Genomic DNA, 27,664 nt, shown 5'->3' with positions numbered 1-27,664 from the left:
GCCGAGTGTTGCAGTCTGGCACATTCCAAGAATAGTCCAAGATTATGTTCCAAGGGATGCATTAAAGCTTGTGACAGCCACTGCCAAGGCTCAATGTGGAATGGATACTGTGTAAGCGCTATAGCATGCCAAGGAGCTGGGAACCACATAAAACCCTCTTGGGCTGCATGCACCAGAGAATGTTTGACATGAAATGCAAATGAACATTGTAAAAATAACAAGTGTCGTGAGTCACCTCATGCACTGTGCTGCACTTCATCTGTTGTCAAATTTGAACTCTTATGTAATGTAGTTTTACAAATTTTTATGAATAAAGTATACTTTTGGGAAAAAAAATCATACGACTGAGCAGGAAGCATGAAGGTGGCATTCTGCTGGCACTACATGCAACATGATGTGGAGATGCCGGTGTTGGACTGGGGTAAACACAGTAAGAAGTCTAACAACACCAGGTTAAAGTCCAACAGGTTTATTTGTAGCAAAAGCCACTAGCTTTCGGAACAGGCTGTTCCTTCGTCAGGTGGGTGGGAGTTCTGATCACAAACAGGGCACAAAGACACAAACTCAATTTACATGAATAATGATTGGAATGGGAGTCTTTACAGCTAATCAAGTCTTAAAGGTACAGACAATGTGAGTGGAGGGAGCATTAAGCACAGGTTAAAGAGATGTGTATTGTCTCCAGACAGGACAGCCAGTGAGATTTTGCACATCCAGGCCAGTTGTGGGGGTTACAGATAGTGTGACATGAACCCAATATCCCGGTTGAGGCCATCCTCATGTGTGCGGAACCTGGCTATCAGTCTCTGCTCAGCGACTCTGCGCTGTCGTGTGTCGTGAAGGCCGCCTTGGAGAACGCTTACCTGGAGATCAGAGGCTGAATGTCTGTGACCGCTGAAGTGCTCCCCAACAGGAAGAGAACAGTCTTGCCTGGTGATTGTCGAGCGGTGTTCATTCATCCGTTGTTGTAGCGTCTGCATGGTTTCCCCAATGTACCATGCTTCGGGACATCCTTTCCTGCAGCGTAACAGGTAGACAACGTTGGCCGAGTTACAACAGTATGTACCGTGTACATGGTGGATGGTTTCCTCGCGTGAGATGATGGCATCCGTGTCGATAGTCCGGCACATCTTGCAGAGGTTGCTGTGGCAGGGCTGTGTGGTGCCGTGGTCACTGTTCTCCTGAAGGCTGGGTAGTTTGCTGCGGACAATGGTCTGTTTGAGGTTGTGCGGTTATTTGAAGGCAAGTGGGGATGTGGGGATGGCCTTGGCGAGATGTTCGTCTTCATCAATGACATGTTAAAGGCTCCGGAGGAGATGTCGTAGCTTCTCCGCTCCGGGGAAGTACTGGACGACGAAGGGTACTCTGTCCACATGCAACAAACATGGGTTAACCATGCATCATGATCTCTGCACCAATTTCCGAGGTCTATCAAATTTAGACCCCTCTAATTCAAATAATAATAGCCTAGTTTCTTAAGACAGACTCCAGAATACTACAGTGCAGAAGAGGCCCTTCAGCCCATCGAGTCTGCACCGATGCATGAAAGGTCCCGACCTGCCCACCTAATCCCACTTGACAGAATCACAGAAAGACACTAATAGTTACAGTCAATATTCTAACTAATCAAAATAAAAATGCTCAGCTTTAATTTTTTTGGTTAGTTTTCTCGAGTTGCTTGGCTCACGATTCAGCTCGTTATGAACTTAAGGACTGGAAGGCTCATTAGTTTGTAGGAGGTAGAGAGCATGATAGGTCATACTGACTGATGACAAGAAATAACCTTCACCAGGTACACACAGCATCTACTCAATCTTGGGAAGAGAACATCCAGTCTCAACTGGAGTGTGCCTAAGAATCTAATAATACCAAGTACATTATGCTAGGATAAATTTCATATAGATTTAATAAAACAGTGAATTTAGTATCCAATGGAGGCTCTGTTGATGTAAGTAGCCATACTGCCAAGAATCTGGTATCTTCCAAGATTGCAATGAATGAATAATAATCAATATTTTAGTATTTTCAGTTGCCTGGCAACACAGAAGCAAACTAGCCATTATTGCACTTTAGCATTGTGCCACATATTTAAGTCGTGATGACTGAGTTAGTTGTCGTGACCAACCTTGCATACATTTATAATTGACAGTGATTAGAGCTGAGCTAAGAGACCTATTTTGGATCCTCTTCAATGAAACCTTTTAGAAGAGTGCCTGATCATCATCTCCTTAGTGAAAAAAGAGAAATTGTGTAACCTCTTCGACTGACAAGTGTAAAGATTTGAACTGGTTCACTGCTCTGTTTTTGGCACTGATCGGCACACAGATTTGTGTGTTATTTTCATCTGCCTGGATGGATAGATTCTCTTTCCAATATTTCTGCCATATTGTTGAGCTCATTCCCTAATAGAAAGTGCAATGCAGAAATGGGCTTGTCAGTACATTGACACCAGTGATTTTCTTCATGAATTACCCCTTAACAACAATGATTTGTATTTATAAGATGGAGCTGAATTATCATGGGGGAAGCTCACAATCATTCACCTTTGTGGACAATCAGCAGAAACAATGGAAAAGCAGTGGGAATGCCCTTCTGAGCTGTTTCTTCTAGTTTTTTGTCAATCTCCCACTGAAGATATCACAGATCATCTAGACATGAATTTAGACACCTATGAAATTCCAGGTGAGTTTATTTAAAAAATGGTCCGAATATTTCACAATTAAAATGGAAAGGTGAGCTGATGTTAAGTCAGGTGGGGGAGGGACTGTGGGGGGTGGTATTGAGAAGGAAAGGTAAGTAAGAGTTTGGTTGAAATGATAGATTTTGAGAATATATTTAAAGGTGGACAAAGAAGTCAAGAGGAAGAGCGGGGTTTTGGGAAGGACTTCCAAAGAGAAGGGCTGAAATAGTTGAAGGGTCCAATGACAAGACAAGAACGGTGTAGGAAACAGAGTGGTGTGGGTGGCAAGATGGGGCTGTATTACTCAAAGCCAAACCAAGAGGATATAAGGATTCAGAAGGGGATGGAAGACAATAGAGGTTTAGAGGGATAGGGTAGAGTGAGGGCATGGAGGGATTTGAAGAGAACAATAAAGATTTTAATTTTAATACCAAAAGGAAACAGTTCCAATGTAGCTTATCAAGAACAGAGTAGGAGTTAGGGTAGGGTACAAACTGCTATATTTTTGGATTATTGGATGATTACAGAGGGGTGGAGAATGGGAGATCAGAAATGACACGTTGGAATATTTGAGGAAACAAAAGCATTAATATGGGTATCATTGATGATTGAACTGAGCTTTGAGTGGAGACAGAATAAATTTCATAAATGAAAATATGCAACATTATTAGAGTCGGCAGTTCTGGTTATATGAATTCCTGGATGTTTTGTCCCTGACTGCTAATCAACACAATCAGTCATACAGCTACTTTTCCCCATCTCTGATTTTTTTTATAACTAATACATTAAAATATTTAAAGAAAATGAAAAAAAGAGCAGTGTTTTTTTGAATGTCCATATCATCTTTGCTCCTATCAGTTTCTGGCAGATCAAACTTTAATTCTTGGAGACTCCAGGACAATACTGGACTGTCGGCAACTCTAAATTTTAATGATGAACAAAGCAGAGGTTTGCAAATTGAATTCAGTTAAACAGGGTGCCAAGTTTTAGTAAGTAGTAGGAGTAGTGTCAGGTGTCATCGGCTGACGCCATGCCACAGGTAATGTCACCAAACGTAGCATATAGATGAGGAAAAGAGAGGAAAGAATATTACCTTAGAATCATAGAATCCCTACAATGCAGAAGGAGGCCATTCGGCCCATCGAGTCTGCACCAACCACAATCCCACCCAGGCCCTATCCCCATAACCCCATGCATTTACCCTAGCTACTCCCCTGACACTAAGGGGCAATTTAGCATGGCCAATACACCTAACCCGCATATCTTCGGAGTGTGGGAGGTGTTATGGTGGAATTAAAGTGATGGACACAAAATGGTTACCTGGGACACAAAATGGTTACCTGGGAAGGGACATTAAAAGGCACTGGCTTTTAGCACAGACAGTGACACAAAAAGTTAAAACCTGCAGTATCTGAATTGCTGCAGGAAGCTGGTCAGAGCTTGAGGCACTTTAGATAAGAGCAGACCCAGAACAATGAGTCTGATAATAAGGTCAGCCACAGATGGGGACATACATGTAGCTCTTTCGGGTCAGCCACAGATGGGGACATACATGTATAAATGTAACAAGATCAGCCACTGAATGTATAGATCGAAACCAGTCATTGATAGAGGACATAACTGCATAAATGTATCCATTCTATGAACAATGATATGTTAATTGTCCATGTCCGTACCTGTCTGCTTGTAACGATGTGTTAACTATCGATGTCCGTATCTGTCTACTCAACTTGTAGCGATGTGTTAACGGCTAATGTCCGTATGCCTATTGTCTAAAAGGTATAAAAATGATCAACTACCATTGTGTAGTTGAGAAGGTAGCTGCCAAGTACTGCGGAGTACCAGTGCTTTCTCCCAAAGCTTTGTCCGAAATAAAACTGTATTATTGAAACCTCCAAGTCTGACTCCGAAGTGGTAAATTTCCCACAACAGAGGAAATCACGGCACCCGGAGGAAACCCACGCAGAGACGGGGAGAATGTGCAAACTCCACACAGACAGTGACCCGAGCCGGGAATCGAACCCGGGTCCCTGGCACTGTGAGGCATCAGTGCTAACCACTGTGCCACCCTGAATACTTTGGTGACTTCAATGGAGACAAGTGATTTGGCTTAAGTGACTACTTTGTCCAACACTCCATTCTTTTAAACAATTGCAATGCTGAGTTGTATATGGTTCAGCACTTTAACTCCTCCTGATTATTCCAATTATGTTCAAAGCAAGGTTTAGGGATAATATTGAATCCTTCTCTTAGGTAACCTGCAACCTATAGGTAAGAACATTGCCACATAAATTTTTATTTGAAAAGGATATATGATATGGGAAAAGGCAGGAAACTGGAATTGAGTTACAGATCAGCCACAATCTAAAGATTACAGAGCAGACTTGAGGGGCTGAATGGTCAACTCCTCCTTCTATGTTCAAATGTTTGCGATTTCCTCATTTTCAAATCCGTTTGAAGTTCACACCTGACCTCCTATGTTTTCAAAGTCTTGCATCCCTCCCCTTTTCATGCAACCCCTTGGCCTTCTGCTCTTCAGCATTTTACACAACCTTTGACTGAGATGGGCTAATATATAGGACTGGATTGGCGGGGCACTGTTTTCCATACCCCTGGCTGACTGAAAGATTCGTCATCAGTCCACCTACAATCCGACTGCCCTGCAACAATATCGCTGGGGGTAATCACTATTGTTTGAAAGTGAGACTTCGGCCCCTATATGGGAGGAAGTCCTGTTCTAGAGAGCTGTGTCCATTCAGATTGGCTGGCACCTCTAGTTCTAGCAGTGCCCAGTTTGAATGGTGGCCACTACTGAGACTACAGGCAGCCCCACAAAGAAGTGATAGAGCCTGGATTTGAAGGTAAGTCTAGATTTCGGATGGCCTGGCTGGTAGACCCAAGTGAGGCAGGGGAGGGAGTGTGGGATGGGGGGGGGGTGATGGGCTTGAGAACTTGGGTGGGAGAGTTAAAGGAGGGGATATGCTAGAGGGAGGATGCCTCCAATGGGCACAGAGGACCTCCAAAGGAGGTAACCACCTCCTTCCTGCCTGACAGCAGCCCACACATTGAAAGCTGACAGCTATCCACCTTACCACCATGTAAAGTAATGGCGTAGGTGGAATGAGGTCCTTAAGTGGCCATTAGTTGGCTAGTATCTCAGGGTGCATGGACTCCCTGGTGTCTTGAATTCCCATTGTAATTTTGGAGACAGGTTGGGAGTGGGGTGATGGAGTTGGGTAGGCCACATGATTTACTTTATGACCTCCCCACCTTCATTTGCACTAGCAGTAAATTCCATCCCACGGAATTGTAAAAAAGGAGGCCAACATGCTTATGTGTGCCCTTTACGAGAGTTATCCAATTCCCGCTTTTTCCCCATTGCCTTGTTGTTTCTTTCTGCTTCAAATATTTTGAAGTAACTATTAAAATTGCATATAGTGACATGGTAATACAGAACATGAGTACACTGTTGAAGCTTTCCATCAGGACAGATGCAAGGATGCAAAATTTCAAAGGAGCAACAATTTATACTGCATGAGAAAAGGATGCTGATTGGTTGGTAAGTTGACTCTGATTGGTCAAGGTGTGCCATGAAGAACGTACCAGGAAACTACTGTCCCCAATGGCTAGACATATTCTTTTATGCTGTAGAGGACAGGTCCCTATATATGAATATATGTAGCTTCTAACAAGCATAAGTGAAATACACTGTGATCCTGACTGATAATCATGAATTTGATGTTAGTGTAACTGAGCACACTCGGAATTGTTCAGATGTGCTGCCCAATTACAGAATCATGTCAACCAATCACAGCCAATTTGCCAATCAATCAACACTCCTTTTCTCATGCAGTGTAAATTGTTGCCTTTGAAATTTGATGTTCTTGTGTCTATCCTGATGAGCACAAGGTGAAAAGTTTGGTCAGCATGTCTCTTTTTTCAGCAAATTGAATATGCATCTATCATCCTTTCATCCTATGTATTGCAGAGAACAGAGTTTTCCATGGGAAAACACAGCCTGCACACATTTTTCCCCTCTGAAGTGCACACTCAATTCATGTTTAACTTTGTCCAGGACTTTTGTCTTTTCAGAAAGGATCTGATTCGCAATATATTTGATGACCCACGATGGAGTTCATGAGGAGTGTGGGTGCAGAAAAGAGCTGGTTAGAATGTCCATCTTGAATTTGCAGCACAGTCACCAGAGTTCTTTAAAGCTCCCTAATACTCACCCCTCATTCCCCACCCATCACCATGTTGTTTGTTATGATGATGGAGAAAAAAAACACGGAATTATAGACAGAAACATTGGACTTTAAAAAGACCTGAGTTTTATATTTTAAAATGGATACAAACCCCAAAGGCCAACTTGTGGATTCTGGGTTCAGTTGGAATACACAAAGGAGGTTAGAAAGCTAGCTGAGAGAGCTGCCACTGTTTGCCTACCTGGCTGCCGATCTGCGTCTATTTATTTCTTAAATATAATCCATGACTTAGCCTTCACACCCTCCTGGGGGGTGATTGGGGTATCGGGGATATGCTTGTGGGGAGGAGGATTCAGAGGTATCTAGTCCTTGAGGAGAGGGTGCCTCCAGTCAGAAGAGGGCTATTGATGGGGACCTCCCCATTTTTGTTCGAAATACAGGATTTCAAAGCTTTGTATTCCCCCCCTCCCACCTTCCCGACGCTCACGCCACCCAATCTATCTGGCATCCACCAGCCTAGAAATTGAGGCTGGGCGGGAAATTGGGGAAAAGTGCATTCCCCACCACTGGCCCCAACATTAAATTGTTTCCAGATGAGGGCAGGCAGGATTCCAGAAGCAACCGCATCCATGCAATTTCACTTCCCACCTCTCTCCTCAAATCATGTTGGGGTGGAGCACACATTTTAGGCCATGCACGTTACAATGCAGCATTTTGTAGTAACATTTGAAGGTGTCAATCAGTTTACACTTATCTTTCAAAATATTCCAGAATCTTCAGCAGGCTTCCTTTCCAAGGAGGTGCATTTTTTTTAGGTCTTCCAAATCTAACACCAGCGCATGAAAATTGTGTATGGGAGGAAACGCAGTTTTCCTCTGGTCTTCACAATGGGGACCCTGACTTCAAAAGAAGTGTGTGTACATTTTGTGCACGGCCTTCTGATCCATCAAAAGGCCACACAAAAGTGGTGTGGGATCAGGAGGCACAGGAAACTTGTTTTTCCAGCAAAAAGAAGACTAAGTTTAGCTTTTCACAAGCCATTGCACACTTCCACCAAGAGACGTAAATTGAGGATTAGAAGATTATAGCGCAAGGATGTGGACTATCTAGACGTGACTATTCCAATGCACTTCTGGCTGGTTTCCTATACTTTACTGTCTGCAAATCCAAAACCGTTGCCTTATCCAAACTCACAGCCTGTCCTGTTCCCCTAACACCCCTGTGCTCACTGGTCTACATTAGCTCCTGGTTAAGCAATGTCTTGACTTTAAAATTCTCAGCCTTGTTTTCAAATCCTTCCCTGGTCTTGCCCTGCCAACTTTGTAATCTCCAACCCCACAATCCTCCAAGATATCTGTGTTTCTCTGATTCTGATGGCACGTGGATGTGGAAGTCTTGCCTTCATTTCTGATGGATCCAATTTTTGCTGGGTAGGGGAAAAGAGGCAGGGCGTGATTCACGCAGGAGGGAAACCCAAATTCAGCAGAGACACTTGAAACTGGTGCTGAGTTAAAACAGACCCTATTTCAGCTTTTCCAAGTGCGCTATAGGGCAGAATTTTACCATCAGTCAGAGTGTCAGGCTCTGACTGAAAACCAGTGTGTATCTCCCCAGCTGGACAGCCGAGTTTTCAGACCAGACTTTCTGACACTTACACGGAAAATCTGGGGGCATGATTGCACTGTCACTCTGGTGGGGTGGGGCCTGATAGAGTCAGCAAGGGCTTGGTGGACCTGACAGAAGCACCCTCCATCACAGCCCCGCCCCCACTGCCCCCCGTCCACCGAGTAAAAGCTGTGCATGTCAAGCGAAATTTTGATAATTCAAGCTACCTGCCTCAGTAGCCAACTCTGGCCCTAAATCCTACCCTCTAGTAAGCTAACTTTGGATGCCCTTTGGATCCACACCCAGATCGTTAACTGATGAGCCCTATTTTACCATTTTGATTCTAAGTGCTGGGCGGACTTGAAACTGGGAGTGTTTCAGATCCGACCTTTAGACCCGTTCTCAGTCGCCCCCCCCATACGCATTCTCTGCCTGCAAAAATATCAGCAATTCCAAATTGTGCTGCACCAGCCTGTGGGTGGGGCTTAACGCACCCGAAACCCTGCAGCTCCGATTAGCGTCTACAACTGCTCATGAGCAGAAAATAAAAAGATAGAATGCCGCTCCCCTGCCACAATCGTCCTGGGCTGGATAATGCCTCTCCCTGGTTCCCACAGACATTGCCACACCTCCACAACATTACTGACCCCCTTATCCCCCCATATCACCCAGACCGATTGCGGGCCCCTCCCCGCATTACCCCCACCGATCTCAGGCAAAGTGGCAGCGGACCCCCCTTCCCCTTCACTGATCACAGACAGAGTGGCAGCGGACCCCCTCCCCCCCACTGATCACAGGCAGAGTGGCAGAGAATGCCCCTTCCCCCTCACTGATCATACGCAGAGTGGCAGAGAATGCCCCTCCCCCCTCACTGATCGCAGGCAGAGTAGCAGCGGACCCTCCTCACCCCCCGCCCCCCCACCCCACCCCCCACCCACCGATCTCAAGCAGAGGAACATCTGCTCGACACTTACCTCCTCACTAAATGGAACGCCCGAATCGGACTTTTGTGGAGCATGTCTGTTTCGTGCCATTTCTGGATGGGCGAACGCGGTGGTAAAGAGGGAAGTGCCGGTAAGGTTGGGCGTGCAGCCCATTAAGTCAGCCCGTTTCGGGCGCGGTGCCGATCACGGTCATTTTCGGGCCTTGGTACAGGGGGAGCTGGCATGGAGGCGGGTGTGGATCGTGCTATTCGCCTCACACTCGACTTTACCAAGTTTTCACGCCCGAAAACAGGCGCAACATGATGGTAAAATTGGACCCGATATCTCTGCAGATGCTGATTGATTTGCTGAGTCTTTTAGCTTCATATTCCTACCATTTGCAGCATTTTGCTTTTTCCTGTATATTACCACTAAGCTACAAATATGGTAGCATTCTGTTAGTTAATCGGGGAATTCCATCATGGTAATAAATAATTTGTTGTGGGTTTTTACCTTTGCAGCTGGTATGAAATCATGTGGGTGTGGCTGTTGCCTTGGGCTATGCTGCAGCCTGACACCTTTAACAGCTAAGTAGTTTGACTGCCTTTACTAATCTCATTCCAACTACCTGTCGTTGGATCCCTAAACCTCTTGGAGCAAGAATAAAACATATTTCAAGAAAAGGATTTTTATATTTCTCTTGTATGTGCGGAAGCCCCAGTCCGACCATTGCTGTCAGCACTTTTTAGGATGTGACCAACAGGTTGAAGTTATCCTGTGTGCTAGATTTAATTCACTGGTTAATTTTGTCAGACAAATTTGCTTAAATAGTGCGCACATGAATTAACCTGTGCACTAAAAATAGCACATACAGGAAATTCAGCCTCTTTTCTCTTTCCAATGTCTTTTCTGTATCATTAAATTATTTTCATTTGTAGTTATGGATAAATAAACCATATTAACTGCCTTTTGTGAATATTATTACACAAATTTATTTCCATGACTTTACCGGTTGCCCTCTTTTTTGGTCAACCTTATAAAGGCACTGTGGGGCAGAACTTCCATGATCCCATCCTGCCACCAGGACTAGAATCATGCTCAGTTGCCGACCTGCTTTCCTAATCCCACTGTAGAATCTGGGCTCAGAGTGGGATCAGGTAATTACACTAAATCAGGCAAGCTGCTTCACCAGTATGAATGCCTCTCAGGCAGCTGTTAGATGACGTGGAGGTGTAAAGACAAAGAGCTGAATCATTGGCTGGGATTTTCCGGGCGGCACCCATCCTGGGTGGGACTGGAAAATCCTGGCTGTTGTATCATGGTCAAAGCCAGTATACATAGCAGCTTTCAGAAATTAATGTAGAGAAACCCAAGCATGGGTTTCTTGAGAGCATTTGGAGTCAGTCAGAAGACATCCCATTGGCACTGCTTCCCTCCTGATGCCAGGCAATCAGGGAGACAGACTGAACTCCCCTGAATCATCTCCAGGAATTCTAATATACCCTTTTCCTAAGCCAAGACCTGGTGATGAATTTTCACATGGTAACAGGAGGTAGCTGATCAACCACATGTTTTACACACCTCACCATTTTAGCTTCCAGAGTCCATTGAAAATGAAAATTAAATAGGATGTAAATAGGGTGGCTGATTAATAGCCTGGTGTATTGAGATCCCACCTGGCTCCCTTTCCTTTTACATTGAAATTGATGAAAATTACCACAGGTTCTTCATAAAGATCTTTCTCCACTTCTGATGAATCATCACCAGATGATCTATCTATCTATTTCTAACATTTTCTAGTTTTCTCAATATATTCAGTACCTAATAATATATTGCACAGAAAGGGGGCCTTTCATCGCGTAGTGTCTGTGCTGTCTCTTTGAAAGAGTTATTCAATTTGTCCCACTCCCGTAATATTACGCCAACTCTGCCCCTTTTTCCTTTTCAACTATTATTCCCTTTTGAAAATTGCTCTTTAATCATCAGTCAATCCTTTCATACGATGAATTCCAGATCATCATATCTCGCTGTGTAAAAAAAAAATTCTTGCTCATCTTCCCTTTTGTTCTTCTACCAATTATTTTAAATGTGTGTCCTCTGGTTACTGACTCATATCCCTGATAATTTTGAACTCTCTATTAAATCTGCCCTTAAATCATCCCTCTGCTGTGAGGAGAATAATCCAGCTTCTCCAATTTTTCCACGTAAGTCCACCATCCCTGTTCTCATTCTGATAAATCTTCTTCTGCATCCCCTCAACAAGCTAATATTTCCTTTTCAAATTTGGTGACATTTGTGGAGTTAGAGGTTGATATTTTTCTCTTGTGACGTTGGGAGGAATTTTCTGCCCTGGTTAAGTGGCAGAGATTACAGCCAAGCAATCCAATGTGTTGAGGGCATTCAGAATTATTTTCCTCCATTTCTGCTCTCCATTCTTCTGAAAGGTCAGAAGCGCGGCATTGCTTGATTTTACAGTACTATCAATTGTTTATAAAACAGTCTAAACTATAATGAAATTTGTAATGGCGGGTTTGGGAATCAGATTAAGATTGTTTTCATTATAATTGGTGTGAGTCCTGCACAGTACTCCAATGATCCAGATATAATAGTGAGGAGCTGGTCTAGTTATGAGCCAGGACATTAGATGGAATGTCTCACAGGACTGAACATCTGGCAACTTGTTAGGAAAATATTTGATGCAGGCTGGAAAGGTTTGTGCCTTCTAGCTTACCTGAGCCAAGGATGAGTGAGCAAAGTTGCCTCGCCTAAAGACTCAGCAGTCTCTATAACTATCATACTCACTTTATGCAGTGAGTATCTGAGCCACAGGGTTACATCTCAGCCTGTGTTGAATTAATTTATTTCCGTCTGTTTGGCAGTAGGAACTCTATAACTATCATTTGGTGTGATAAATAAAGTCTGTTTCCCAGGGTGGCAAAAAGCAAGGGTGTATGTGGCCTTGTGAAGAAAAGGGGTCAGATCAACACAGAGAATGGGGACATCAATATTAAAGGGTTCAGGGGAGGAGAACAGGATTTTCCACATGGACAATGATGGGGGAACATGGATAGTGATAGGAGGAATGGGAGGCAATGAGTATTTGAATTGATTTATCATTGTCAGATGTATTGTGATACAGTGAAAAGTATTGTTTCTTGTGCGCTATACAGGTAAAATATACCGTTCATAGAGTACATAGGGGAGAAGGAAAGAAGAGGGTGCAGAATACAGTTTTGCAGTAAAGGAGTTAGGGTTAAGTTTTAAGAGCATAGAATGAGAGTAAAAGATAGAATTAGAGGGTATGCTGGGGACAGCTGGCAAGAAGTCACTCTGCTCCGGCACCATCTTGAACCTTAGAATCATGGAAGAGGATTGGAGGAACTTGGTGGGTCACTGGGAGAGGTTGGAAGCTGGGCTCCCAGACAATAGTCTGTAGCATCATTCTCCATCTCACCTAATAACGATGCTGTTCGAAAATGCTTTCAGGATACTTTTTCCATCAAACATCACTTAGATTTTATCCTCAGGAGGCAGAATTCAGCCAAATGGTAACATGACAATCAATAAGGCTATTTTGAAGACTTTAAAAAATAGGTATTATTTGTCTCCCACAATGAGCCAAACAATCCAATGTGTTGAGGGCATTCGGAATTATTTTCCTCCATTCCTGCTCTCCGTTCTTCTGAAAGGTCAGAAGGGTGGCATTGCTTGATTTTACAGTACTATCAATTGTTTATAAAACAGTCACCAGTGGTTCCCAAAAGGTGCGGCGTGCCACACTGGTGTTAAGTCTTAACACAAAGAGAGATGGCATGAAATCTGGAAACTTCTACGGGTTTCTATACATGAATGTTTAAATGTTTCTTTTATTGTCCTTGAATCTTCCCGCCATCCTCTCTCGCCGCACCAGTGTGGCGCGCCGCACCCTTTGGGAACCACTTAAACTATAATGAAAATTGTAATGGCGGGTTTGGTAATCAGATTAAGATTGTTTTCATTATAATTGATGTGAGTCCTGCACAGTACTCCAATGATCCAGATATAATAGTGAGGAGCTGTTCTAGTTATGAGCCAGGACATTAGATGGAATGTCTCACAGGACTGAACATCTGGCAACTTGTTAGGAAAATATTTGATGCAGGCTGGAAAGGCTTGTGCCTTCTAGCTTACCTGAGCCAAGGATGAGTGAGCAACGTTGCCTCGCCTAAAGACTCAGCAGTCTTTATGCAGTGAGTATCTGAGCCTCAGGGTTACATCTCGGCCTATGTCAAATTAATTTATTTCTGTCTGTTTGGCAGTAGGAACTCTATAACTAGCATCAGTGAAGGGAAGAGTTTTTGGTGTTACAATGACCTTCAACTGTAGCAGTTAAACATTAAGGCAGAGGCTGTTATTCTGTTATGTCCAGCACATATATTCCCCTGAAACAATATCTGCAATTTACATGTAAGCAGTACAGTTTGTCTAGAACTTTATCTTCCTTATACGTTTTTATCCAGGCTACAATACGTAAAGCAAGCATTCCCCAGTATACTTACATCAGATCCACTTAGCACATTGGTGAAGATTACCAAGGTCTGAATAGTCTACTACTTTAAATCTAATTGTTCTGAGCTTGGTAGAAGTATTTACAATCTTCCTGCTTCTCCCTGAATCCCAAAAATATAATGGAGAGAGAATGGTCAGAAGGACATACAGTTGGCCATTATGTCATTTAACAAAAACAGATAACTTTTAATAAATTACTTTCATAAACACCTAAAAAAAAGTAATACCGAAAGAGATTGAAGGGAAGAATATTAAAGAATGATGATCGTTATGAAACCCTGCTGTTGTTATGTGCAAGTGTGCCCCAACCTGAAACACTTTTTTCCCGTGGTGTATTTTTTTTGCATATTAACGAGAAACGTTTGTGAAAACAGTGAGAACTCAGACTTCCCTTTTGTTAAACAACAAATAAAAGTATTTATTAAAGCAGAAGTAAGATAATAAAACAATGCAAGGAACAATCTTATACTTTGGTGAATTAATAGTAAGCACTTAGTCCCTCAAAGACTGAAAACCCAAAAGTATCTGTTTCCCCTGTAATCCTAAACTCGGTTGCGACTCCCATATCCCAAACAGCAACCATAAACTTATTGGTTAAATCTAGCCAGAGATTACTGCACCATACAGCTTAAGTGACCAGCACTTGGGAATGGTATTTAGTTCGGCGAAGAAAACGATCTTTTGAACAAACTGGCTTTTGCCTTCAGCACTTCATCTCTAGCTGAACTGTTTCCTGAGGGTGGCTGCCCCTCTCCCCTGCTCTTCTGCTGCGTTCAGCCCCTAATGTCTGGCTGAACTGGTTCCTGGGTGGCTGCCCCTCTCTCCCTTGCTGCTGCTTCTTCAACACCTCATATTTGTCTCATTACAGCACTCTGTCTACGAATTGTATCATTTGTAGAACACCGTGTTCCCGACTCTTTCATTTTCCTTAGTTGTTACCAGACATGGTTTACAAAATAAATGGCAGTTTGATTTTATTTGTGCAAAAAACAGCATAAATTTTAAAACCAGCCTGCTATTGTATGACAAGATGGAAATGTAATTATGGAGGAAAAAGGTACAATGAGTTCTTAACTAAATGTTTTGCATTGGTTTTTACAAATGACTGTGGCAAAGAGAACATAGGGTAGGATATAAAATAATAAAATAAACTGATTCTGCAAATATGAGCAAACCACAAGATGGTTAAGTCACTGGGCCCTAGTGACATACATTATGGGCGATCCTTTATTCTTGGGACATGCGCACCACTGGTACTCATTGCCCAATCTTAAATGGTTTTAGAAAGTATTGATGGCCCTTCTTCTTAAACCACTGGATGTAACAGTTTGATATAACTGACTTGTTGGGATTAGTTTTATATTGCACCAGCTAAGACTGAGCAAAAGCAACATTGGTCAAATGGTCGCCTAATGTGTTGCAAATTTCTGCTTTTGTCTAGATTAGTTCTGTTCTTCTGTTGTTACCTGTTCTTGATTTCTCAGTCCTTCTAGGGATTAAATTCTTGCTTTCAACAGATTTTGTGAAAAAGTAGGTAAGTGTATAAAGCAGCATTTATTTTAGCAAAGCCACTAAGGCTTAGGGTTCCATGGGTGGGGAGGCAGGTCTGGGCTGGAGACGGTTTTGCTGGCTCCCGAAGCAGGCTAGACAGAAAGAGGCCTAGATATAGAGGTGTGCTGATGCCGATGAGGCCCAAGTTTGAGGGTGAGAACATCTGCAGCTCAAAACAACAAATAAGTCTATCCAGGTTCAGCTTCCACTGTTGGGCACAAAATTCAAGCCTGACACTTCACTGCATTACTGAGGGAATGTTTCATTGTTGGAGGTGCTGTCTTTCAGATGAGATGCTAATGGGATGAACTAAGGCCCTATCTGTCTACTCGAATGGATGTGAAAGATCTCATGGCATTATTTTGAAGAGCAGGGGAATTATCCTTAGTGGACTTTATTGGCTATAAAGTGCTTTGAAAACTCTGATGGTTGTGGAAAGTGCTATATAATTACAAGTCTTTCTTTTTTATCACCCCCTTATTTCTCTGACGGCACTGACTCATTTTGAGGATATGCTTCTTCAGGTATCAGTTATATCTCATTCTATTATTTCGAGTGAACTTTTATAAGGAATTTTGGCAGGTTACAGGTCAGGATGGACATCATTGAATTTGACTCTATGAACAGGGTAACTGGATAGCCATCAGGAATGATGGGGGCTGAGACAAGACTAGTTTAAAATAGCTACAAAACCTACTAGAACCATAGAACCATAGAAAATTACAGCTCAGAAACAGGCCTTTTGGCCCTTCTTGTCTGTGCCGAACCATTTTATGCCTAGTCCCACTGACCTGCACTTGGACCATATCCCTCCACACCCCTCTCATCCATGAACCCGTCCAAGTTTTTCTTAAATGTTAAAAGTGACCCCGCATTTACCACTTTATCCGGCAGCTCATTCCACACTCCCACCACTCTCTGCGTGAAGAAGCCCCCCCTAATATTCCCTTTAAACTTTTCTCCTTTCACCCTTAACCCATGCCCTCTGGTTTTTTTCTCCCCGAGCCTCAGCGGAAAAAGCCTGCTTGCATTCACTCTATCTATACCCATCAAAATCTTATACACCTCTATCAAATCTCCCCTCAATCTTCTACGCTCCAGGGAATAAAGTCCCAACCTATTCAATCTCTCTCTGTAACTCAGCTTCTCAAGTCCCGGCAACATCCTTGTGAACCTTCTCTGCACTCTTTCAACTTTATTTACATCCTTCCTGTAACTAGGTGACCAAAACTGTACACAATACTCCAAATTCGGCCTCACCAATGCCTTATATAACCTTACCATAACACTCCAACTTTTATACTCGATACTCCGATTTATAAAGGCCAATGTACCAAAGGCACTCTTTACGACCCTATCCACCTGTGAAGTCACTTTTTGGGAATTCTGTACCTGTATTCCCAGATCCCTCTGTTCAACTGCACTCTTCAGAGTCCTACCATTTACCCTGTACGTTCTTCTTTGGTTTGTCCTTCCAAAGTGCAATATCTCACACTTGTCTGCGTTAAATTCCATTTGCCATTTTTCAGCCCATTTTTCTAGTTGGTCCAAATCCCTCTGCAAGCTTTGAAAACCTTCCTCACTGTCCACTACACCTCCAATCTTTGTATCATCAGCAAACTTGCTGATCCAATTGACCACATTATCATCCAGATCATTGATATAGATGACAAACAACAATGGACCAACACCGATCCCTGCGGCACACCACTAGTCACAGGCCTCCACTCAGAGAAGCAATCCTCCACAACCACTCTCTGGCTTCTTCCATTGAGCCAGTGTCTTATCCAATTTACTACCTCCCCATGTATACCTAGCGACTGAACCTTCCTAACTAACCTCCCATGAGGGACCTTGTCAAAGGCCTTGCTGAAATCCAGGCAGACAACATCCACCGCCTTCCCTTCATCCACCTTCCTGGTAACCTCCTCGAAAAACTCTAATAGATTGGTCAAACATGACCTACCACGCACAAAGCCATGTTGACTCTCACTAATAAGTCCCTGTCTATCCAAATATTTGTAGATCCTATCCCTTATCACACCTTCCAATAACTTGCCCACCACCGACGTCAAACTTACTGGCCGATAATTTCCCGGATTTCTTTTGGAACCTTTTTTAAACAACGGAACAACTGTTCCAGGAATCTCAGTGCTAAGCTGCAAATATAACACACAACTATAAATTGTGATTTACCCTTTCTATTTTGTTCATTTGTCAGCTGCATATTCAAGAGCCAAAGATGTCCAAAGTTCATAGATGTGCGGGTTAGGTTGATTGGCCATGCTAAAATTGCCCCTTAGTGTCCTGAGATGCAAAGGTTGGAGGGATTCGCGGGTAAATGTGTAGGGATATGGGGGTAGGGCCTGAGTGGGATTGTGGTCGGTGCAGACTTGATGGGCCAAATGGCCTCTTTCTGCACTGTAGGGTTTCTATGATTCTATGGCAGGAGCTGATCAAAGGCCAAGGAAAATAAGGCAAAGGAGAATCTAAAGAGATTCTACAAATACATAAAGGGCAAAAGAGTAACAAGGGAGAGAGTAGGTTCTCTTAAGGATCAACAAGGTCATCTATGTGCGGATCCACAAGAAATAGGTGAGATCCTAAATGAATATTTCTCATCAGTATTTACTGTTGAGAAAGACATGGATGTTAGGGAACTTGGGGAAATAAATAGTGATATCTTGAGGAGTGTCCATATAACAAAGAAGGAGGTGCTGGAAGTCTTAAAGCGCATCAAGGTAGATAAATCCCCAGGACATGATGAAGTGTATCCCAGGACATTGTAGGAGGCTAGGGAGGAAATTGCGGGTCCCCTAGCAGAGATATTTGAATCATCGATAGTGACAGGTGAGGTGCCTGAAGATTGGAGGGTGGCAAATGTTGTGCCTTTGTTTAAAAAGGGCTACAGGGAAAAGCCTGGGAACTATAGGCCAGTGAGCCTCACATCTATGGTGGGTAAATTGTTGGAAGGTATTTTGAGAGACAGGATCTACAGGCATTTAGAGAGGCAAGGACTGATTAGGGACAGTCAGCATGGCTTTGTGAATGGAAAATCATGTCTCACAAATTTGATTGAGTTTTTTGAAGGGGTAACCAAGAAGGTAGATGAGGGCAGTGCAGTTGATGTTGTCTACATGGACTTTAGCAAGGCCTTTGACATGGTAGGTTGTTGCACAGGATTAAGTCTCACGGGACCAAGGATTAGGTAGCCAAATGGATACAAAATTGGCTTGATTACAGAAGACCGAGGATGGTTGTGGAGGGTTGTTTTTCAAACTGGAGGCCTGTGACCAGTGGTGTGCCTCAGGGATCGGTGTTGGGTCCACTGTTATTTGTCATTTATATGAATGATTTGGATGAGAATTTAGGAGGCATGGTTAGTAAGTTTGCAGATGACACCAAGATTGGTGATATAGTGGACAGTGAAGAAGGTTATCTCGGATTGCAACGGGATCTTGATCAATTGACCCAGTGGGCTGATGAATGGCAGATGGAGTTTAATTTGGATAAATGTGAGGTGATGCATTTTGGTAGATCGAACCAGGGCAGGACTTACTCAGTTAATGGTAGGGCGTTGGGGAGAGTTATAGAACAAAGGGATCTAGGGGTACATGTTCATAGCTCCTTAAAAGTGGAGTCACAGGTGGACAGAGTGGTGAAGAAGGCATTCAGCATGCTTGGTTTCATTGGTCAGAACATTGAATACAGGAATTGGGATGTTTTGTTGAAATTGTACAAGACATTGGTAAGGCCACACTTGGAATACTGTGTACAGTTCTGGTCACCCTATTATAGAAAGGATATTATTAAATAGAAAGAGTGCAGAAAAGATTTACTAGGATGCTACCAGGACTTGATGGTTTGAGTTATAAGGAGAGGCTGGATAGACTGGGACTTTTTTCCCTGGAGCGTAGAAGGCTGAGGAGTGATCTTATATAGGTCTACAAAATAATGAGGGGCATAGATCAGCTAGATAGTCAATATCTTTTTCCAAAGGTAGGGGAGTCTAAAACTAGAGGACATAGGTTTAAAGTGAGAGGAGAGAGATACAAAAAGGTCCAGAGGGGCAATTTTTTCACACACAGGTTGGTGAGTGTCTGGAACAAGCTGCCAGAGGTAGTAGTAGAGGCGAGTACAATTTTGTCTTTTAAAAAGCGTTCAGACAGTTACATGAGTAGGATAGCTATCGAGGTACATGGGCCAAGCACAGGCAACTGGGACTAGCTTGGTTGTTAATAAAAAAGGTGGCATGGACAAGTTGGGCAGAAAGGCCTGTTTCCATGCTGTAAACCTCTTTGACTCTATGACTCTAAGTGGTGGAATAATGGAAGCAGACCACTGCTCAGTTGTTTCAGAGTCCTGGGAACCAGGAACATGAGTCTGTACAATATCTGTAATGATGGGGTATGGATTTGTAAGAGATTTCTGGACAAAAGACCAACAGTTCAGAAATCCTGGAGATCACTGGAGAAGCAGAGAAAGCATTAGGAGCAATTAGACAATAACAGGAAGGTGGAGCCAGGAAGGATACAAGTTGCAGGGATTGGGATTTTATAGCAGTCCGGGGAATATGCTGAGAGGTAGATGGGTGCGAGGGTAAGGGAAAGGACATGAGGGGATGTAGGATTGATGATGGTATGGTGGGGATATGAGGGGGCATGAAAGGCATGGAGATGGTATGGAGGGGCCATAGGGAATAGGAAGAGGCATTGTGGAGCCATGGGGAGTATTAAGGACCACAGAGGCCATGAGGAGGCATTGGCAAGCACTTTTGAACCTATCTGTTAAGAGGCCCGCAATGCCTCATAGAAATCATAGAAACCCTACAGTACAGAAAGAGGCCATTCGGCCCATCGAGTCTGCACCGACCACAATCCCACCCAGGCCCTACCCCCATATCCCTACATATTTACCCACTAATCTCTCTAACCTACACATCTCAGGACACTAAGGGCAAAATTTTTTTTAGCATGGCCAATCAACCTAACCTACACATCTTTGGACTGCGGGAGGAAACCGGAGCACCTGGAGGAAACCCACACAGACACAAGGAGAATGTGCAAACTCCACACAGACAGTGACCCAAGCCAGGAATCGAACCCAGGTCCCTGGAGCTGTGAAGCAGCAGTGCTAACCACTGTGCTACCGTGCCGCCCTTCCTCTAAGATTCACAAACTGACTACCAGGCAGGGTACCCGTGTCGCTTTAACTGAGTATTGGGTTGTGATTTATCAGGGAAATTATGGCCTCACACACCTCCACATTATTCCTCCTGGCTCAGGTCTGCTCTGAGTCAGGAGATAAAAATTCAGCCCATTGCGTCCTTTTGAATCAGAAAAAAGACCTCTAAGAATGGCTTCAAAATTCCCAAACTTTACTCCACTAAGAAGTTGCCTTTTAATTCCTTGTTATATAATAGAGAAACTTTTGGACACCATCGACTTATACAGTATAGGAGTTCCATCAAAAATGTCAACTGCCATTATTAGTCAGTGGAGATGTAACAAGAACTGAGCTCTCTCATTAAGTAAATAGTTAATGGTAGAATGTTAATAGGGATATATTATGGACATGTAAATGCTGGACTGTCAAATTAACAGCAAATACCAAATCAATTTGATATGGACATGATCTCGCATTCCATGGCATGTAAGGAAAGAACAGGCTGACTTTTTTTAAAGGGAATTGTTGTTATGAAAACGTATTCACCAAATTGCTTTCAATTATAACAGCAGGGCTGCCGAGCTTAGATCGCATAGTGAGATCACTTAGCTCTATCACTTGCTGCTTATGCTTTTCGGCACACTGTGTTGTACCTTCACCAGGTTGACGCCTCATTTTTAGGTATTCCTGGTATTGCTCCTGACATGCCCTCCTGCACTCTTCATTGAACCAGGGTTGATCCCCTGGCTTGGTGGTAATGATGGAGTAGGGAGTATGTTAGACCGTGAGGTTACAAATTGTGGTTGAGTACAATTCTGCTACTGCTGATGGCCCACAGTGGATGTCTAGTTTTGAGCTGCAAGGTTTGTTCAAAATCTATCCAATTTAGCACTGTGATTGTGTCTCACAACAGCAGGGGGTGGGGTGCGGGGATGGGTTGTTAGCAGCAGGGGCAGAGGGAGAGGGAGGTGGGGTGTGGTGGGATTGTTATTGGACTAGCAATCCAGAGATCAAGGGCAATAGACAGAGCCAAGCAATCTTACAACAAACAGACCAAGCCCAAGCTCTGCAGTTCTGCCATATCCAGTCATGAATGATGGTGAACAATTAAACAACTAACAGAAGGAGAAAGTTCTGTAAATAGCCCAATCCTCAATGAAAAGGGAGCGCAGCAGATCAGTGCGAAAGATAAAGCTGAAGCATTTGCAACCATCTTCAGCCAGAAGTGCTGACTGGATGGTCCATCTCGGCCTCCACCTGAGGGTCCAGCATTATAGATGATATTCTTCAACATGATTCACTCCACATGATACAGCTGAAGGCACTGGATACCGCAAGAGCTATGGGTCCTGACAATAATCCAGCAATACTACTGAAGTCTTGTGCTCCAGTCTTAACCATCCCCTTGGCCAAACTGTTCCAGTACAACTATAACATTGGCATCCACCTGCAATGTGAAAATTGCCCAGGTATGTCCTGTTCAGGGAAGTGGAGATGCCGGCGTTGGACTGGGGTAAACACAGTAAGAAGTTTAACAACACCAGGTTAAAGTCCAACAGGTTTATTTGGTAGCAAAAGCCACACAAGCTTTCGAAGCTCTAAGCCCTTTCTTCAGGTGAGTGGGAATTCTGTTCACAAACAGAGTTTATAAAGACACAGACTCAATTTACATGAATAATGGTTGGAATGCGAATACTTACAACTAATCAAGTCTTTAAGAAACAAAACAATGGGAGTGGAGAGAGCATCAAGACAGGCTAAAAAGATGTGTATTGTCTCCAGACAAGACAGCCAGTGAAACTCTGCAGGTCCACGCAACTGTGGGCGTTACAAATAGTGTGACATGAACCCAATATCCCGGTTGAGGCCGTCCGCGTGTGTGCGGAACTTGGCTATCAGTTTCTGCTCAGCGACTCTGCGCTGTCGTGTGTCGCGAAGGCCGCCTTGGAGAACGCTTACCCGAATATCAGAGGCCGAATGCCCGTGACCGCTGAAGTGCTCCCCAACAGGAAGAGAACAGTCTTGCCTGGTGATTGTCGAGCGGTGTTCATTCATCCATTGTCGCAGCGTCTGCATAGTTTCCCCAATGTACCATGCCTCGGGACATCCTTTCTTGCAGCGTATCAGGTAGACAACGTTGGCCGAGTTGCAAGAGTATGTACCGTGTACCTGGTGGATGGTGTTCTCACGTGAGATGATGGCATCTGTGTCGATGATCCGGCACGTCTTGCAGAGGTTGCTGTGGCAGGGTTGTGTGGTGTCTTGGTCACTGTTCTCCTGAAGGCTGGGTAGTTTTCTGCGGACAATGGTCTGTTTGAGGTTGTGCGGTTGTTTGAAGGCAAGAAGTGGGGGTGTGGGGATGGCCTTGGCAAGATGTTCGTCTTCATCAATGACATGTTGAAGGCTCCGGAGGAGATGCCGTAGCTTCTCCGCTCCGGGGAAGTACTGGACAACGAAGGATACTCTGTCCACTGTGTCCCGTGTTTGTCTTCTGAGGAGGTCGGTGCGGTTTTTCGCCGTGGCGCGTCGGAACTGTTGATCAATGAGTCTAGCGCCATATCCTGTTCTTATGAGGGCGCCTTTCAGCGTCTGGAGGTGTCTGTTGTGATCCTCCTCATCCGAGCAGATCCTATGTATACGGAGGGCTTGTCCGTAGGGGATGGCTTCTTTAACGTGTTTAGGGTGGAAGCTGGAGAAGTGGAGCATCGTGAGGTTATCCGTGGGCTTGTGGTACAGTGAGGTGCTGAGGTGACCGTCCTTAATGGAGATGCGCGTGTCCAAGAATGCAACCGATTCCGGAGAGTAGTCTATGGTGAGCCTGATGGTGTGATGGAACTTGTTGATGTCATCATAGAGTTGTTTCAGTGATTGTTCACCATGAGTCCAAAGGAAGAAAATGTCATCGATGTATCTAGTGTATAGCATCGGTTGAAGGTCCCGTGCGGTGAAGAAGTCTTGTTCGAACCTCAACCGGCCTCAACCGGGATATTGGGTTCATGTCACACTATTTGTAACGCCCACAGTTGCGTGGACCTGCAGAGTTTCACTGGCTGTCTTGTCTGGAGACAATACACATCTTTTTAGCCTGTCTTGATGCTCTCTCCACTCCCATTGTTTTGTTTCTTAAAGACTTGATTAGTTGTAAGTATTCGCATTCCAACCATTATTCATGTAAATTGAGTCTGTGTCTTTATAAACTCTGTTTGTGAACAGAATTCCCACTCACCTGAAGAAGGGGCTTAGAGCTTCGAAAGCTTGTGTGGCTTTTGCTACCAAATAAACCTGTTGGACTTTAACCTGGTGTTGTTAAACTTCTTACTCTGTTCAGAGAAAGCAGGGCAAATTCAGTTGAAAACTTATTGCTCTATTAGTCTACATTCAATCATCAACAAAGTGATGGAAGGTGCTATCAAGTGGAATTTGCTCAGCAATAGTCTGCTCATTGGGGCTCAGTTTGGGTTCTGCCAAGGCCACTCAACTCTTAATCTCATTATAGCTTTTATCCAAACATAGACAAAGAGTTAAACTCAAGAAGTGAAGTGAGAGTAACTGCTCTTGACATCAAGACAGCATTTGATCAAGTGTGGCATCAAGGAGCTGAAATCAATGAGAATCAGGATTGAAACTCTCCGTTGGTTGGGGCCATACACAGCACAAAGGAAGATGGTTATAGTTGTTGGAAGTCAATTATTGCAGTCCTGGGAAATTGCTGTAGGAGACCCTTAGGGAGTGCCCTTGGTCCAACCACCTTCAGCTGCTTCATCAATGACCTTCCATTATAAAGGTCAAAAGTGGGGATATTCACTGATGATTGCACAATATTCAACACCATTCACAATTCCTCAAATACTGAAATAGCCCATGTCCATATGAAGCAAATCCTGGACAGTATTCAGACTTGGGATGATAAGTGGCAAGTAACATTCAAGCTACACAAGTGCCAGGCAACGATCATCTCCAACAAGAGAGAATCTAGCCATTCCCCCTTGACATTCAGTGGCATTACCATCACGGAATCACCCACTATCAACATCCTGGGGGTTACCATTGACCAGAAACTGGAAACTATATAAATACTGCAGCTGCAGAAACAGGCCACAGGCTATGTATTCTGTGAAGAGTAACCCTGGGTTTCTGGATTACTAGTCCAGTGAAAATGTCACCACACCACAGCCTCTCCATGACCTTTACCACCGATAATGACAAGGGCAGCAGACACATGGGAACACCACCAGCTGCAAGTTGCCCTCCAAGCCTCACTTGGAAATATATCACCATTCCTTCACTGTCACTGAGTCCAGCCCCTGGAGCTTCCTTCCTAGCAGCACTGTGGGTGTACCTACTGACATGGATGTAGTGATTCAAGAAAGTGGTTCACGATCACCTTCTTAATTAAGGATGGGCAATAAATGCTGGTCTAACCAGTGATGTCAACATCCTATGAACAAATAAATAAAAAATAACCTGATCACAAAATGGCTTCCTCTGCCCTTATCCCGCTAGCAATGTCAAACGCATTAGCCTTCCATTACAGAAAAAATGTTAATTAGTATCCTTGGCCCCAACTCACTTTTCATCTTATAAGTAAGTGGATAATTTGCAACACAATTCTTTACAACCTGGTACCTTCAATACTTCTTTGCGAATTTGAGAGTCTCAGAGTGTATTCTTTATAGATTCCTGCTGTTGTATCCAAGTGCAAGTACCTTGCACATGCTCAGTAAAACAGTCTAAGCCTTCCCTCGATTTGGAATAATCACACCATCTCAGCTTATCTCAGACAGACTTTTGAACATGTCATATGGTCCCATTCATTAATCCTCATTTTAATGCTACAAGCCGAGAACATAATCATCCTGTAAAAGTCATAATTGTACCGTAATTGAACTTGAACAGATGGGCTGAATTTTTTACAATGCTTATCACTCAATCCATTGGAGATGGCACAGCAGAATGGCAACACCATTTTGAGCACCAGACCTCAACCAAATAGAACTGGCAGTCGGCCAACTCCAAACAGGCCTCCTGATGAAGGTTGTTGGAATCAGGTTGGCAAAATATCAACAACCAAGAGGCAAGGTAAATATTGGGAGGGAAGGAGGAGCGGGTGTTGCAATCACAGTGGTCGGCGAGGTGCCAAGGATGGCAATGACTCAGGTTATTTTTGTGGAACCATGAGCGTTCCTGCCCTATGTCTGAGAAAGACTAATTTTTTACCTACCTTTAAGGCTTGATTCTTGACCAATCTGAACTACTGAGGACAGCAGACACTCCTACCAGTGATAATGGTTTTATTGTCCCAGGCTTTCACCTAATTCAGATGTGTTGGGCAGAATTCTTCCCAAAAAATTCTAAGTGTCGAATTCACGTAAAAACTGTAGATTCCTGCTTCACGGTGTTTTTTTCCTTGGGAGTTCACACTAGAATCTCCCACACTCTGTGCACTGCAGAGGCCACCAGTGTGAATATCATTAAATTTCAGGGGGCAGGGCCTATCCCGCTGGAGAGGCTGAAATCAGTGCGCTAAGCGGGGCAGTGCGCATGCGCCGATCTGTCAGCACTGAGATTGGCGCATGTGCCGTTGCCTCGCACTGCTGGCCTCCCAATTGCTGGTCAGCTCGATCACTGGCCAGCTCCGCGACTCCCGCAACACCGGCTCTCCATCCCCCCACCGCCCGATTGCTGGTCCCCCAACCATTCCCGGGCCCAGCCCCTACCACCCCCTCCCAGCCCGCTGCGATCTCCAGCCGACCCCACCGATTTCCTCTCCCCGATAGTTATCTCCCCCAGCAGTCCCAACCACCCCTCCACAGTGCTGACTCCCCCAAGCAGGCTGACACCCCCCCCGCCGCCCCCCAGCTGATGCTGCCCCCCAGTTCCACCTCCCACCCCGCTCAGCCCGCCCTAATTGCTGCCCTCCCTCTTTCCCCCACCGATCATGACTGCAGAGTGGCAGCGGGACCCCCTACCGATCACCCCCTAGGTCCTGCCTCATCAGGCTCTGCCCTCTAGGCCCCACCCCATGCCCAAAGGGCAGTGCCAAGGTGCACCCTGGGCATTGGCACTTTGCCCCTTGGGCAGTGCTGGGGGGCATAGGTTGGCAGTGCCAGGGTGCCAATGCCCAGGGGGCACACCCCCACCGCCCAACCCTCTGGAGGGCCCCAGTTGCGCCCCCCTTCACTCCAGTAGGGTTGGGCTGCTAGTTCCCTGTTAATGGGGAGCCACTGTAGTTCCCACTGAGTGGTGGTGGGGGGGTGGGTGAGGAGGGATGGGGAGGGGGGGCAGATGCTAGATGCCTGAGACTTCAATCCCAGGCCTGCTAATCTCATTTAAATTATGTTCAAATGACCATTTAAATGGTCTTTGCGCCTCCCCGCTGATTTCTGGTGCAGAGCAGACGCCGCCGGAAGTCCGGTGCTGGGAGACGCTAACGGGCCATGAACGCGCGCGCATATCCCGCGAATCACCTGCTGCAGGATTCTCCTGGCCCGCAGCACTAAACAATTAGCGCAGTGGGATGGAAGAATCACCCCCGTTGTGTATTTGGGTAGATGTTGTGTTGTTAAGCTGATACTTCTCAGAGTCTAGTCTTGTTTAGTCTGTGATGACATCAGCTACTTCACGAGTTTTTAATCAATCTAGCCCAAGTCTTTGTACAGTGTAAAACTTCTCAATAAACCTGCCTTGTTGACTGCAGCTAACCCATGTACTGCGACTCATCTTTCTTTTATTCTCAAAGGTGCAACATATGCAACAAAGTGGGCACCTCAACTGCGTCTGAAAATGGTGGCTGTACAGAAAAGCAATGGGAAGTATTTTGATTTTAACTCTCATACAGTTGAGTTACTGTTGGGTGGAGGGAGCTGGTATTTCTTTGAGAGGTTCTGAGGTACTCGAAACAGTATCAGTGCTTACTCATTCCCTTAGCCAAGGTGATAGCTGGGTCATGGATAATTGTTGCTGACGTATTGACAAGAGAATGAAGA

At 44.4% G+C, this 27,664-nt stretch overlaps 1 long non-coding RNA gene across 1 annotated transcript; it reads right to left on the bottom strand.

Annotated features, from left to right (window-relative positions):
* Positions 1-455: 455 nt before the first annotated feature.
* Positions 456-26,671, bottom strand: LOC144494965 (uncharacterized). Its single transcript, XR_013498180.1, has 3 exons — positions 25,900-26,671; positions 13,952-14,062; positions 456-1,365 (listed from the first exon to the last, which is right to left on the bottom strand). It is a non-coding gene; the product is annotated as an uncharacterized LOC144494965 (long non-coding RNA).
* Between the last annotated feature and the right edge of the window lie 993 nt (positions 26,672-27,664).

Source organism: Mustelus asterias, chromosome 6 (assembly GCF_964213995.1).
Source record: "Mustelus asterias chromosome 6, sMusAst1.hap1.1, whole genome shotgun sequence".
NCBI lineage: Eukaryota > Metazoa > Chordata > Chondrichthyes > Carcharhiniformes > Triakidae > Mustelus > Mustelus asterias.
The sequence above is the reverse complement of the archived record's forward strand: the minus strand, read 5'-3'. Positions and strand labels throughout refer to the sequence as shown.